The sequence below is a fragment of the Acanthopagrus latus genome, chromosome 17 (genome assembly GCF_904848185.1).
Source record: "Acanthopagrus latus isolate v.2019 chromosome 17, fAcaLat1.1, whole genome shotgun sequence".
Taxonomy (NCBI): domain Eukaryota; kingdom Metazoa; phylum Chordata; class Actinopteri; order Spariformes; family Sparidae; genus Acanthopagrus; species Acanthopagrus latus.
The window spans coordinates 23,456,177-23,471,482 of NC_051055.1; the positions used below are offsets into that span (position 1 = coordinate 23,456,177).

At 39.6% G+C, this 15,306-nt stretch overlaps 1 long non-coding RNA gene across 4 annotated transcripts in view; it reads right to left on the reverse strand.

Moving 5' to 3' along the window:
* The window catches only part of LOC119006093, a 67,991-nt gene that overhangs the window by 20,585 nt on the left and 32,100 nt on the right, over positions 1-15,306 (reverse strand). For 2 of the 4 annotated variants that reach the window (XR_005070671.1, XR_005070670.1), the window contains exon 4: positions 8,857-9,023. The exons of the other annotated variants lie outside the window; for them this stretch is intronic. This is a non-coding gene — a long non-coding RNA (uncharacterized LOC119006093). The remainder of the gene's footprint in view (positions 1-8,856; positions 9,024-15,306) is intronic. 4 annotated transcript variants of the gene reach the window in all.

Here is a 15,306-nt window from a genome sequence, read left to right on the forward strand (position 1 = left end):
GGAATTTCTTACCTTCTTAATGGGGTTGAGGCCATCAGTTGTGTTGTGCAGAAGTCAGGTTGGTACACAGCTGACAGCCCTATTTGACAACTGTTAGAATTCATATTACGGCAAGAACCAATCAGCTAAGTAAAGAGAAACGACAGTCCATCATTACTTTAAGAACTGAAGGTCAGTCAGTCTGGAAAATTGCAAAAAACTTCCATCAGAACCATCAAGCGCTACGACGAAACTGACTCACATGAGGACCGTCCCAGGAGAGGAAGACCAAGAGTCACCTCTGCTGCTGAGGATAAGTTCATCCGAGTCACCAGCCTCAGAAATCGCAGGTTAACAGCACCTCAGATTAGAGCCCAGATGAATGCCACACAGAGTTCTAGTAGCAGACACATCTCTACATCAACTGTTCAGAGGAGACTGTACGAATCAGGCATTCATGGTCAAATAGCTGCTAAAAAACCCCCCAAAAAACGCTACTATGGAAAAGCAACAAGCAGAGGAGATTTGTTTGGGCCAAGAAACACATGAATGGACATTACACCAGTGGAAATCTGTACTTTGGTCTGATGGGTCCAAATTTGAAATCTCTGGTTCCACCTGCCGTGTCTTTGTGCGATGCAGAAAAGATGAATGGACGATCTCTACATGCATGGTTCCCGCCTTGAAGCATGGAGGAGGGGGTGTGATGGTGTGGGGCTGATTTCCTGGTGACACTGTTGGGGATTTATTCAAAATTGAAGGCACACTGAACCAGCATGGCTACCACAGCATCCTGCATAGTTTTGATGCCTTCAATGAGAATCTACAACGTAAATAGTCATGAAAAGAAAGAAAAAACATTAAATGACAAGGTGTGTCCAAACTTTTGACTGGGAGTGTATTTCGACCATAACAGAGGTGACTGGGGAAAATTACACCAAGATTGTTGGTGAGTTTTACTTAGATTGTGGTAAGAATGAATGAACTGTGTTTTATCATGAGTTAACAAAGCAATTCAGCTTGTCTAAGTATGTTTAAAAAAAAAAAAAATCAAAGTGGAAAAGAGCTATTATAAGACAAGAAGGAGCTTGTTAGCAATGCTAATTTTACTAGACCAAGTTACCACGTTACATTAAAATCTGTACAATCATTCCTGTGAAACCTGCTCAGTGGTGCATGAAGCCAAAATGGCTCAACATCCCAGCTGTAAGATCAGCCAGATGTTCTGTGTTCTGTGAGGCACCAAAGACTTCCATCGACAGTTAAGCGCCCAGCTACCTTGAATAGAGATAAATTAATTTCATTTTGCCGCTCTTGTAATCTTCCACAACTTTTACTGGAAGAAATGTCTTAAGTTTCACTGGTAAAACGAATCATTTTGTGTGGGCTGTGACTCTCCAAAACAATTATCCGCTTCTTTCACAATGTTAGTTTATGGAAGAAGTCTTTTTGGGCCCGAGTGTGTCACTTGATGATGTAATTAGACATTTTGACCAAAGTCTGGTGCTCTTCCTGGGGGCTTGTACTAGACGTTGACATCTTGAGACATAATGTAAATGATGTTGTTTCTTTACACCGTTGATAATGTTAGTTGTGTTTTAAACTAAATTTCTGGCCATATCTTACAAATTGCTCCTTTAAAGAAGCACACAGTTGGCATTTTTGAAAATATGTGGATCCTGACTAGAATTTGAAATTCATTTTATTTGGTGAGCAAAATCAAAATGAGTAGACCTTATTTCTGAAATGGCAATAAGAGACAAAACTCAGCTAATCGCCTTACATTCCTAAGAGACTGAAATGGCAAGTGTGTATAGAAATCCCAGTCATTCGCACTGGCAAGTCTTAGTTTTTTTACACCTAAAATATTGCAGGGAAATACTGTGTTATACAGTGGTGAGTGATGCCAGTACTTACACACACTGCTCTGTCTTTTGTCCGGCAGGTTTAGACACTTTTAAGGGGCCCCTTTCAGCTTCAAGTGTTAATGAACTCATTAGCCTCTGGATGAGAAAAACACACCGGCCTTATAGACGTTTGGGGAAGGTTGAAATAACGCCAGGCTCTTTTACACCACAGAGGACGTTACTTGTGATTAACACCCTGGACAGTTCCAGAACATCTGTGGGAGGCGAAATACGGTCGAGTGAAACATAAACAATATCGGTCAGAGAGAAGAAGCATGGCTGGAGCTGTGTAGTCCATGCACCATGCAGGGAGAAGGGAAGTGGGAGCACAGCAGAGCAGAAGCAGAAAATGTGGTGTGAAAATTAAGTTGAGGTCTTGCAAGAATTGAGATATGTAGCCTTGTTTTCTCCTAGCGGCTCTTAAATTGTTTCAGTTCTTTAGTGCACCACTTACTAGATATAATGATTATTTTCATGCAAACATTCAAATGACACAATCATGTTGTTGTCTTCTTGCACAGCATCTGGATTTGAACTGTAAATTAATTTATGTCATTACAAATCCCTCTCAGCTGGAGGTTTCGTATCCACTGGAGTCCATCCATCATTGAGTGCAATCAACCGATTAATTTCTTTCCTTTTCTTTCCTGGGAAAAATACTGGGGAATATTGAACAGGCAACCTGTTTGCCATGACACACCACTTCTGGTACATCAAGAAACAATGTTGTTTGGCATGACCTCCATCCAACAATTCTCATTGGAGCCAGCAGTTTGTCTGGCAAAGACATTATTTATCACATTTTCTATGAAAACCAGTTCTTGTTCAGTGAGTTATGAAAGTGGTTATTGATACAAATTAGATTGTTATTATGCTTATCACGATTTAAGACAAAGTAACATGCACTAGATCTGCATATGTTTGTTTAATCTAATATATGACTTTGTTGGGATTATTGTGTGCGTTCATAAAACGATTTGCTTTATGCTTATTTTTAGTCGTTCCAATTTTTATCTTTATTCATGTTGCTGTATCTTACTATTTTCGATAAAACAAATCAATTTCACTACAGAAGTCATTGGGTTTGAGCCATAAACTTGCCTAAACAATCTAAATAAACAAACTCCTTGTTTGCATTAATGGATGAACAAAGTGACCTTAAAGGACAACACAATTTCATATTGTTTTACTTTGTTTGTATGTGGGAGACTCAGCCACTTTTCTAGCTTCAAACAGTGTTTTGCGGACCTTATTTTCCACTGAGAACTGCTTGTTTATTCAGCTTTGTAAATATTTCTTAGTTATATATATCAGTTTTAATTTACATATTTTTCTGAAAAATACACAGTGCACCTAATTGTCTCTGAGGTGGAGAACAAATATATTTGAGAACTGAGAACACGATACAAAGAATGTAAAACATGAGTCATTTACGAACTGCTTTAAATCATCAAATCTACAATCAATTACCAGCCATTACCATTTTCCCCCTTGAATGTCTTTTATTTCTTGTCATATTGAGCATAAGCACATTTCTAACAGCACAGATAAGGGAAAACCATTTTCTGGTTCTGTCTGCAAAACAAACTGGACCAACATCTATCTAAATATTATTGGATCAAATCAGTCATTTCTTACGACAGACCCAACAGATGTTAGCATTCCCACTTTGATCCGCTGTAGAACAAAAAAAAAAAAAACTAAAAATGGAAGAAGACTGCACGAGGTTGCCACTGAACTGATATTAAAACCACATCCAGTATGGTTATTACCGGCTCAAATTTCATCGTACATATTTGTTTTAAGTTTAAGGCGGACTGGACTGTAAAATTTGATTTGAAGCAGTCCTCCGTCACTTGTAGGCCACATATTGATACAAGCAAACGTGATATCGTACATTTCCTTTTCAGTAGAGTCAGAGGAGTATTGGGAAAGGATAAAATAAAATAAACATATTCATTAAAAAGTGCCTCGGAGGTTTGTCTCAAGCTGGTTTCTTGAGCTTGAGGGTATGAAAATTAAAAGAAGATTTAATGATATGAGACCGTCTGGAATCTCGGCAACAGCCAGCGGCCAACTTGTCTGTTCACATGTTTATTTTTATGATCAATGGAGTAAATGTTAACTGGCGATTAGCTGTGCCTTCATCAATTTTGCATAAAATCCCTGAGAGCCATTGTTTTATGTTCCACTGGCTAATATAGATCATCTCCTTGTGCACCTGCCAGAGCACAACTGCAGGTTTATGGCACTGACCTCAGTGACCGCGCTCACCTTAAAATACCTTTGCCTTTGCTTTGGACGTGTCAGTCAAATAAAAATGCTAGCTCACGCTACTCCACTCAGTACTTGCGGTTATAAATCCAAGTAGGACTGCTTTGAGAAAGAGGTCGGTGTGAAGACAAATACGACATTCTTTTGGGTGCCTAAAGCTGCTTTACTTATTTATTACCTACGACCAACAGCTCTATAGCTCGCTCTGTCAGATGGTTGGCCGTTGGGTGTAAGGATATTTTCCCACCCTTTGGCTGCCACATTTTACGCCCAGACTAGACTGAAACTTGCCACTGAGTGTGTGTGAAGGTGTGTGTGTGTGCGCGTGAATGTCTGTGTGTGTGTTCATGCCAACTGGCCAAAAGTGTGCATGATCTTACGGGTCTATCTGGTATTGCTGTATTGCTGCCTCTGGTGAGCACGGTGAGTACAGAACACGTAAGTTTAGACATCAAAAATACTTGATTAGTCTCAGGAAAACATGGTTTTGGTTGAAATAGACCATTTCACAATGTTAATCACGAGTCTGAAAGGATAACTTCTCCCATGTGTGTATTTTTCCAGTCTTTACCCCCGTGACAACAAGCTATGACATTACAAATCAGCTCTGTATCTCTATTGGTCCATTAGTTTATCGGTCCAAAAAAGCTAGATCAACCAGGAGCTTTCTATGAGGTTGAAAGTGAGGCTGTGTGTGTGTGTGTGTGTGTGTGTGTGTGTGTGTGTGTGTGTGTGTGTGTGTGTGTGTGTGTGTGTGTGTGTGTGTGTGTGTGTGTGCATGCGTGTGCGTGGTCGCTGTTATTGCAAACTTGTGTATTTATTTTTGACTGCTTGGTAGCTGCAAAACGAGCTGTAAACGAAACATTGACATATTATCGCCTAATAAAGCATACGACTGTTAAACCAGTAAATGTGTTCACCAACAGCTGCCAATTTATACCTGCAGCAGACAGGGAGCATTATAACCGACGAACTCCTCCTCAACAAAATGTCGTAAATGACATCAAAATATGTTTCATCCAACATACTGAATGTCTCTGGAAAGCTGCATGTGACAGCGTTACTTTTCTTTGTGCCTAGAAGGATACTGATGTGCAAGTGAGGTCTCTCTTTCTCTAGGCAGCTTTCTAATCCAGCATTGAAATGCAGTGTCCCTTTTTGAGGCTGTGTAAAATAAATCCATAATGATGAATGCATGTAATTCAATAAACTGTGATTTTAAAATTTTTTTTTTGGGGGGGGGAGCATTAGCACAACTGTTAGCTGTCAACTTGGAATCCCATGATGTCTTGGAATCAGTCGGTAGACCAATAGGAGGTTGTGTAGGGCGGGTCAAGAAAAAACAGTGGGATTGGTGACACTGCTGTTATGAGACTTCACCTTCACAAAAACATGTGCAAGCTGAACGATTAACTTTTGGCTTGTGAAGCCAAAACTATGAGCTGAAAGACACGATGAAACAAAAAGCTGGGTGATGATTGATTTCACCCGTAGATTCAAAGTTACCGTTAATATTTCAGTCCTGAGTGATTTAGCTTTAAATGTGGTTTTCTGGTGATGATGCCAAGTGTGTTTTAATGACACACATCCCACAGCTCTTTTTTAAGGGGACACTTGTGTTGGCTGTGTGTGTAAACGAACACACCTTAAAGTAACTTAACACGGCCCGAACATCTTGTTTTTGCTCACCTCCAGTGGTTAGACTTCGGCCAGCACACCGTGACATCACTGTTTACAGGAGCAGAACAATACGCTCCTGACCACACCTGATCACCATCCATCAGTTGCTTCGTCAGGGGTGAAGCGGACGTGAAACTCTCAGTCGAGGGGCAGTGAAAGACTGCTTTTTCCACCTGGTATTAAGTTACTCTTTAAGTGGCCGCATAGGTCTGTTTACAGTGCACCCACACAAACTGTGGTCTGAGAGGACTCATCGCTTCATGTTGTTTAAAAAAGAAAGAATTTCATGGATCTGTGAATGCTCGGATGCAAATACATTGTTCAGTTACTGCAGGAGGGCCGGATATCGTAAAAATCTTTCATGACTTGAGGCGTATGAGTTTCCAGCAACTGTATATAAACAAGGACACTCTGAGCGGTTCTGAACGTCTACGTTTCACATCGGGATCCTCCAAACATCTGTTGCAGTCGAGCTATTTGCCTCTTAAACTCTCTGGCTTGATGATGTTATGCCTCAAATCTTCATGACATGAGACCGTCTTTCACCTGGTTTCAACGTTGGCCGAAAGTAAAACTTATCTTTACCGTAATTCAAATCATACGGAGCACGATCAAATTGCAGATGAGTATTCAGAATCCTTTGTAGTGAGTAAATTGAATTTGTTTACTCTGGAACTTCTCTCTAGGTTGAAATCTTAGAGCATGCAGCTCACCTGTTTCAGATTGTCTGAGAATAACACGAAATGTTTATGTGTCATCCAAGAAGGCGTTCCACAGGGGAATTTAAAATAAATGAACACGATTTCTGCCCCGAAATAAGAGGCTTTTACTTTCTAGACTTATTTTTTCCTGAATAAAAAAACATCTGTGGTGTTTTCCATGGTGAAATTGACTATTGACAAATACTGCATGTTGAGCTGTGGAGACTGACTCATAGGTCAAAGTCGTATTTTATTCATTTACTCACTGAGGTTAGATTAAAAATGTAATCCGTTTGCAGTTTGATCGTTTCAAGATTGATGTTGGTATGTACAGTATGTAGGCTATTACGTTTAAAGGGCAAACAGCTTTTGGCATTGCACGTCCTTTTTCAGAGTGACCACATGCCTTGCGTGTATAAAAAAATAGGTGATATTCCGGTTGTTCATTTGAGCACCAATATGGCAAACACATGTTGGCAGCAGCTAACTGTCTGGGCACGTTGTTTCAAATGTGATCTATCTTTATTTTCAAATAGTGGGAAGGGTTTCAAAGAAAATGCTTCCCATAACATTTGAGCCCCACATACATCTTTGATTCGCTTGACAGGATAGCTTTTATTTAAGTGGCCTCGGTCATAACGTTGATGTTGAATAAATTGGTGTGATAAATTGCTGCGCACATGATGTTTATGACTTTTCGGACGCCAGTGAATGTATCGCCGGTCGTAGACTGGAAGAGTTGGCTTCTTTAGTAAACACGGCTTTGATGGGGTTTTCAGAAGTAGCACGGTTACAGTAAAGACCGAGGCTCAACCGGAGAATTATTTCTGAAACCAAAGCCCTAACCATACACAAAATACCAAATTTTATAAATGCAATATTTACAGATATCTTAAATTCGACTTGGGGTCAGTCATCAGTTGAAAGATGCACTAAGTAAACATTTTTGTCTCCAAACAAATGATGCAGTTACCCCACTGAGCCAATCCCAATCAAAAAACATTTACGCCCCCACACCAACCACTGCTGCACAACCACTCGCACCAGTCTGGAAATGCTAGTCACAGACAAGACTTTTCCCTTCTTTGAAGAACATGTCTCCCTCTTCGCCCAAGATACTCGTCTCATATGTGCTATGTGTAAATACCAAGTGAGTCAATGCTTTCTCAAAGTAGAGACCTTTCTTCACAGGCTATTTCTGCATTCTTAAATAAAGGGCAGTTATCAGGTGGGTGCTTGGTAACTCTACATCTATATGATGACAGTTTTACCTTTATATAGTTAAGGGTGTGAATCCACAGATGTGTGAACACAGATGTGCTGTGGTGAGGTCAAGTATTTGTACCCAAAAGTATGAACTTTTAATACCTTTAATGTCACTCTGATGTGGTATATACATGTGTATTGTCTGACCATTCCCAGAAATGACTGAATTGCCCTCCTTATGCCAACCAAATATCACACATGTAGTAGACCCATGAGTCTTCCATGTGACTGTACATTTTGCCTCCCTCTAGGCAGAAAAGTACATTATGTGCTCAAGTTAGCTATAATAGATATGCAACACCCCAGAAGTGGATCTCTACTCTGCTCTTTAGTGAATACAGCTGGGGCAAAACTGCATGGAGCAGAATGATCCAGTAAGGAAGTCAAAGAAGTGTGCAGACTCGGAATCTACAGCACAACAAAGTCGGGAATATGATGAAAAAAATCAACAACATCAAGCAAACGTGACGATCCGCTTCTCAAAAGCTCCCTACGGGATTTGAAGCAACATGGTGGATGGAACAAATCAGCATCGCACATGCCAGGTGTAAGAGAAGTCATGGGGGTTAGACTTTAAAAATAAAGATCGCTGACAAGCATTTCAGGTGACTGTCTCTATTAGGTCAGGTTTACTCTACAAAACTACTCAGTTAGGTTTAGAAAAAAGACCTCAGTTTGGGTTAAAAATAAGTCCTTCCTTGAATAACAGGGACGATTAGTTTCAGGCAGTAAACAAACCCCGTCCTCCTGTGGAAAGCTGAGGACTTTATCGATCTTTATACTTATATTTGTACTTTCTTCCCATCTCTGTCAGTGCTGATAATGTTGGCCTTCTGTCCCATCAAATATCCACTGAAAAGATGATGGCAGCTGTTTCACAACTCAGCAATACACAAAGGTGTGTTCACAGCCGTAACATTACCTGAAGAAGGCTTGTAATATCATGTACATGTTATATAACATAACAAAAGACTTAAGATAACCGGAGTCACAGCACTTGCTTAACACATGTATTGTAAGTGAACACACAAATGTTGAGTTAAGCCTACCATCCCTGTTGAAGTCCTGTTAGCAGCCTCCAGCTGTGTTCATAGAGCTAGGGTTACAACGTGGAACCATCGATCTATCAACACCTTGGCAGAAATGGTTTGCGTTCTCCTGGGGTGGATTATTGTGTCTGCGCTCCACCAAGACGGAGCAGACGAAAAGACTGGTGCTGCAATAAACAACGAGATGAAAACAGTTCAGGCTATCTTTCTTTGTTTACTTATAACGTTACAATGGGGCTACATAGCGGTAATTACCCCCCCTTATTTTAAAATCCCATGATCAAAGTTTCTTGCATTCTGCTGTTGGTCAAACACCAAAAATTCTGAACCCTGTGATCACTTTAGTGCTTTTGACAGGCCAATAAAGTGGTCATACTCGCCTGGAGACCTAGACAGAGGCAGAGACAGATTACAGCTCTAAACACAATTTTTCTTCCTTTGTCAAACTGCTTTGTCTGAATCCAGTTACTGTTTTCTCAGGCTCTGAATGGCCCCTTCAGTGACACAACTCATCTACTGGTTTGATTAAATTAAATTTAAATGTATGCTTTGTCACTCTTTAAAAAACAAAAACAAAATTTGTGTAATCCCTCTTAATAATCACTTGTGACATTTCAGAAGCGATATATCTATAAAGTCCCTGCTCTCTGCTTGCATTTAGTTATCTTGCTGTGTTTGGGACATTTGTGACCGCCGTCTTTCGAGCAGTGGTACGAGCCACACAGTGGGGTTTGAGGTCAGGACCCCATGAAAGCAATGGCCAGTCTACATGATCGTCTCTCTCTGTAAAGAGCTGCAGGTCTGTGTGTCAGGATGAAGCCCACACTTTGGGTGAATTCACACAAAATCTCGAGGGTTGCACAGTTTAAAGTCATGAAAATCTGCATGCGATATTTCCATATGAAAACTATACACACTGGGTCCAGCTCATACGATCCGCCACGTTCAATTTTCATCCCTGTTTGCCCCTTTTTGCCAAAATGTTAATAAGTTCACTTCATGTTCAGATTTGATCATTTATGTTTCATGAATAAGGGCCAATAAGTAAAAGGCCCCCTCCAGGACCTACATGTAATATAATCAACTGAATATTAGCTACATTACCATCTTCATTCTATCCCACCAGCTGGGTTACGGTTAAGCGGTGTATTGTCCTCGACTTGATGTTGAGGCTGTCGTAGTGTTTGTCGTACAGAATTGGATGCTGTGAGACCAAATCAATAACGTTTTCTCCCATTTCGACCTGGACATCAGTTGAAAAACGAAGGATTTCATTTCAAACCTGTGACATCGAGGTCCGTCTGAACATTTATATCTTTTTCTGCTCATTAACGGGAACCCATAAAATCAGTTGAGCCAGAGAACAGCCAACTTTAAATGGTAGCCTGTATCCTTAAGATCCATACTTTTTTGATTTTGTATTCTTTTTTATAATATAGTCTCATGTGTAAAAAAGCAGTTGAAGTTAAATAGTCACCATTGCAAAAGGCTGCAGTGTGACTGTGAAAATAATGCAGTGTCGAAGCTTCATGTTAAAACTCTGGGTGCTGGGGCTCGTACTTCCAAATATACAGTATGTGCTTATTTGATTTAATTCTTTTAGAAAATAAAGAACACATTTTGATTTTATCTTGACTGATTGATTGATTAGATGAAAACAGAATTAAGCACTCGCAGATCTATGTAGCAATGCGCCACATATCATGGTCCAAGAGGATGAATTGATAATGAAAGGCTGGGCTGTACTATTATCAATACATCTGCAAGTCTGCAAGCAGTACTTCCATCATGTTTTAGTTTCCTGCCAGTCTGTTTTCTCCTTGTTTTTTCCTTTTCCTAACACATCATTTCTTATCTTATTTTTGCGATACTTTAAAGTTGTCACTACCAGTGCCTCGTTCGAAAAGTTTCTTCCAGTTTTCTAATCTTCAAGCATCTGATGACTGTTGTTACTGAGCTACAGTTTGTGTGTACTCTGGACATAATAGCCCCGGGTCATGAGGATTTCTGCACAGATGACTGGGAAGATAATTGACTTTGGAGCGAGTCTCAGCTGTGGTTTTGTCAGGCATTACGAGGGAACTGAGTGTGGTAAAGAGCTTTTGGACGGGGAGTTTGTGACACGTTACAGCACAGCATCCCCCGTGCACTAAATATGTTAAAAACCCGGTTTTACTAAACCGTTTACATCTGACACATGTTGCGAGGACTGCCAAGACTGAAGCACTTTTTACAGGGTATGAAAATATGTGTCAGAAGAAAAGAACAATGGAAATCAAGCCAGGTTACCGCAACACAAAAAAACATTTAAAACAACATGGAATATTTGGTTGAGAGTGATTTTTTTTTTCTGGCCCGGCACTATTTTTATGCACAGATACTACGGACAGTTAATTCCTAATTTGAATATGGTTGTAATAACTTGTATCATCTTCTCTGTTTATTCTCTATGTCACCCCCAAAACTATCTGTAACCCACACGACAGCTTTGTGTATTCACTGCTGAAGTTCATAAAAGGTTTTGACATCAAGCTATTTAACACCGTGTCCCTTGCAGAAACATTATAATCTGAAAGACATTCATGGAGAGCAGCAGGCGAGATGAAAGATCTCGCTGAGTGCTTCAGTCCGTTATAGTGAGAATGTCGGTGTTTCAGGAGCAAATTAACATGTCTCATTGTGTGAATTATGACGCCATTACCTATCTCTTCAACATCTAAGGGGGACGAGATGAACAATGATCTTTTCTGAAGCCCAAGATTTGTTTCCACGTGTAGGCTGGGAAAGGGAAATCCAAACTTGTCATGTATTTTGTTTAGTTTAAACACTGTGTGATGTGTGGTTCAAATGATGGACGACTTGCAATATATTACTGGTTTTTAAATCTGCTCTTTTTCATTTATCTTGTGTTCTTTTTTTCAGGGGACAGTGGTATTATTTTCATTTTTGGATGATAGATATGATGAACATCTGTATATCTTTTTCTGACATTCTCCTTGTTCTGCACAGTCACAATGTTGGAGTCATAAACCTATCATTAGTCATCATTAATCCCAGAGCCTCTCTTTAAACTGGCTGCTCTGCAGTCTACCCTGGAGGTATTAGATTGCCCATAACTACCCTTGGCTTTAAGGCCACGACAGAAATTATGACCTTAATAAAGTCGACTTTGCAATATTTGCATGCATAAGCATCTTACAGCTGATAGAAAAAGACTGTCTGGCTCTGTTTTAGGGCTCCCCTGTGCCGTCTCTTGGCAGGCAGTGGATGTCTTCAGGACTTAACGGGGCTGTCAAAGTGACTCTAAAAGGTTTTAAGAATAAAATCCAACTGGCCGGCTCAGAAGTACCACTTGACATTTTACCTTTTCAGTGTAAAAATAGTAGCCCTACATGTCAGGTAGGGTGAGATTATTCTATGCTGCGCCCGTCTTCGCATGAATCACTTTTAGAAATCAAATAAAACAGTGTGAGTTATCCAACCCTAGATAAATATTTAGGTCAGACTGTACCAGCACAGCCAGGTATATCTCGCGTTTTTACACCCTACAAAAAGGAGCAAAGGAAACATACATCCAACTTCGCCTGTGACGAGCACAGTTCACATTTAAGCCTTTCTTTGATGGCAGATGTCAAACTCCATCCCGGGCCATCATAAAGATGAAGTGATGATGTGCTATTTTCAGGGTTCTGGCTGTTTATTTCTTGGCCACCAGACACAAAAACAAACAGCCCGCTCTGTAACTTAATTCTCATGATAAATCCTTCAGCGGGATAAGTGTAGCTGAATGTGGCTGGTGTTTATCCAGTAGTCCCTCTCATCGTAACATCGTTGATAAATGTCACGGTCGCAAAACAAAAGAATGCCGGTCTGCACAATCTCCAAGAATAGTTTGTTTATGGACCCTTAAAAGAGAAATCGAGACCTTTTTATGATATTTACTAGTTAAAGGGGCCACTATGTAGTTTTGGAGAACACATACTGACTCCAACATCACTGAGGTAATAAACTCAAAAATATTTAGTAAGTGACTTAAACAAGCTGTCCTCAGAGAAAAAAAAAGGTCCCCCAGAGTGCTGTTTGAAGCTAGGAAGGTGGCAGGGTCCGCCACATATAAACAAAGATGAACAGTACAGAACCGTGTTGCCCTTGAAGGTCAGTTTGTTTATTCAGTTTAATCAGTCATGAAAACAAAGACAGTTTGTTTAGACATCAAATTTTAGCCAGTGAGGATCTTTTGTCTTCTGATTAAAGCACGATCCCCAAAAACTGCATCGTGCACCTTTGATGTCTCTGCAAATAAACACTAATTATATGTCAACATGAACAACAGCTCTAAGGGATTGTGATTTTTGTTCTGTTTTTTTTTTTTTAATCATTTTTTGTGTCCTTTTATTTTAGAGAACTAAATTAGCAGAATGTGTGAGTGTATTAAAACATTTTGATTATTTTTTTTTATTATTTTGGCGTCTCAGAGTTATGTGGACAAAAATGTGCTGTCATGACCTGGGACAATGTGATTTTGTCTTTGTCTTTCCTAATGTCCTGTGTCCACGTGCTGTTGTCTGCACTTGTTCTGTTTTGCCAGTGTTCAAATACTGATGTGTGTTTTAATGTGCTTATACGCTACGTGATTAATTGTCATCTTGTGTTATTGTATGCAATCAACCTGCCAGGTGTCAGCTGTCATGGTTTGGAGTAGTGGTTGTCTTATTTTACTTGTCTGTGCTCAGATGTTGTCTTTTATGTCTGTTTTTTTTTTTTTTTTTTTTTAATACCATTAACCTGCCAAGGTTCAAAATGAGCTTGTATGGCTAAAACTGGCACATAGACAGTGGTTCTCATGTTAATGTAGCATTGTCCCTTCTTAAAATAATAAATAAATGAAATAAAATAAAATAAAATAAAATAAAATATTCAGGAATGTTCAAGAGTTGAGGTAAATTTGTAAAAATCATTTTTTTAAAAAACACTGATTTTATAACTTGTGTTATGTTCTATCTTTTGTTACCCAGAATTTGGCATTTTCAGGCTCATTTGGATGCACCAGGTTCAATACAAGTTGAATCTATATTAAACTATTGTGGTAATGCTTCCACCGCAGATTAAAAATGAGACGGAGCCTGTTTTGGGTCACTTACAGGTGCTGGAGGTCATTTAAGAGGCTCGTCTGTGTTGTGGCTTCACTTTATGTTCAGCTCGTGTTTGTCCTCCAGGCTCACAGGGGAACAACAGTCTCGGTCAAAAAAAAACGCGTCAAACTGGGAACTAAACGTGAACTCGCTCACACCATTAGCTGTCTCACAGCAACACTTGGACACAAGTCCACCGCAGGTTTTTCATCTCGCAGTGAGGATCTGAGGGGTGGGGCCTGCAGTGCCCGCTGGCAGAGCTGGGCTCTGGATGCAAACATCACGGCTTTGTAAGTACTTGCCTGAGTTTGATGCAGTTCGACGCTCCAAAGTGGACTTTCTGGTTTTTTGTTTTTTTTTTTAATTAAAAAAGCGCGACTCGCAGGAGCTCGAGTGCAAACACGCGTCCTGAGCTGATGAAGACGAAATAATTGTTTTGTTTTGTTTAAAAAAAAAAAAAAAACATTAAAAAAAAGAAAGAAAGAAAGAAAGAAAGAAAACTCAGAGTGAAGTCATCGGAATATGTCTTTTTCATGCATATAATCTTTCACTGGAGGAATTATTTTTTTCTTTTTCTTTTCTTTTTCTTTTTAAATCCAGTGCACATTGTGCCTGTCTGTCTGTCTGTCTGTCTGTCTGTCTGTCTGTCTTTGCGCATCCTCTCCGCAGCCCGGCAGAGAAAGTTGTGCCTCGAAATCGTGACAGATGCGAGAGAAATGAAATCATATGTCTTTTTAAATGATGACAGAGAAAGGTTGCATGGGGGTATCCTGGAGGAGGAGTTCTTTGTGACCAAACAAGTAACGGAATTTCCCTTATAAAAAAGGAAATTGAGTCCGGACCGCTCAATGAACAGCGTTACTCGGGGACTCCGACGCACAGGTGGGTTGATTCTGATTTCACATTTTAGCCTTCTGTCTTTATTATCTGATACCAGGCTTTGGTTGGATTAAGACTCATATTAGACTCTTATCATTTAATAACTTGACTTTGGGTTAAACTTTGTTTCAAGGAATCTAGACAATCTAAAATTAACTTTATTGTACTTTAAACACATTGAAAACAGTTTTTGTCCTTGTTTTAATATTATTATTACAATTATTATTATTATTATTATTATTATTATTATTATTATTATGCCCGTGGCGACCATTATTAATTTTATTTTGAAATCAGTAACACCTCCCTTGTTAGAAGAGTCAAACTTGAGACTCTAAATCCATTGCAGTCACCTTGAGGTCACTTTCTCTTTTTTTACCCAAATACTTAAACTAAATATGCAGAAACACTGAACATTTATTTTAGCAAATCACATGAT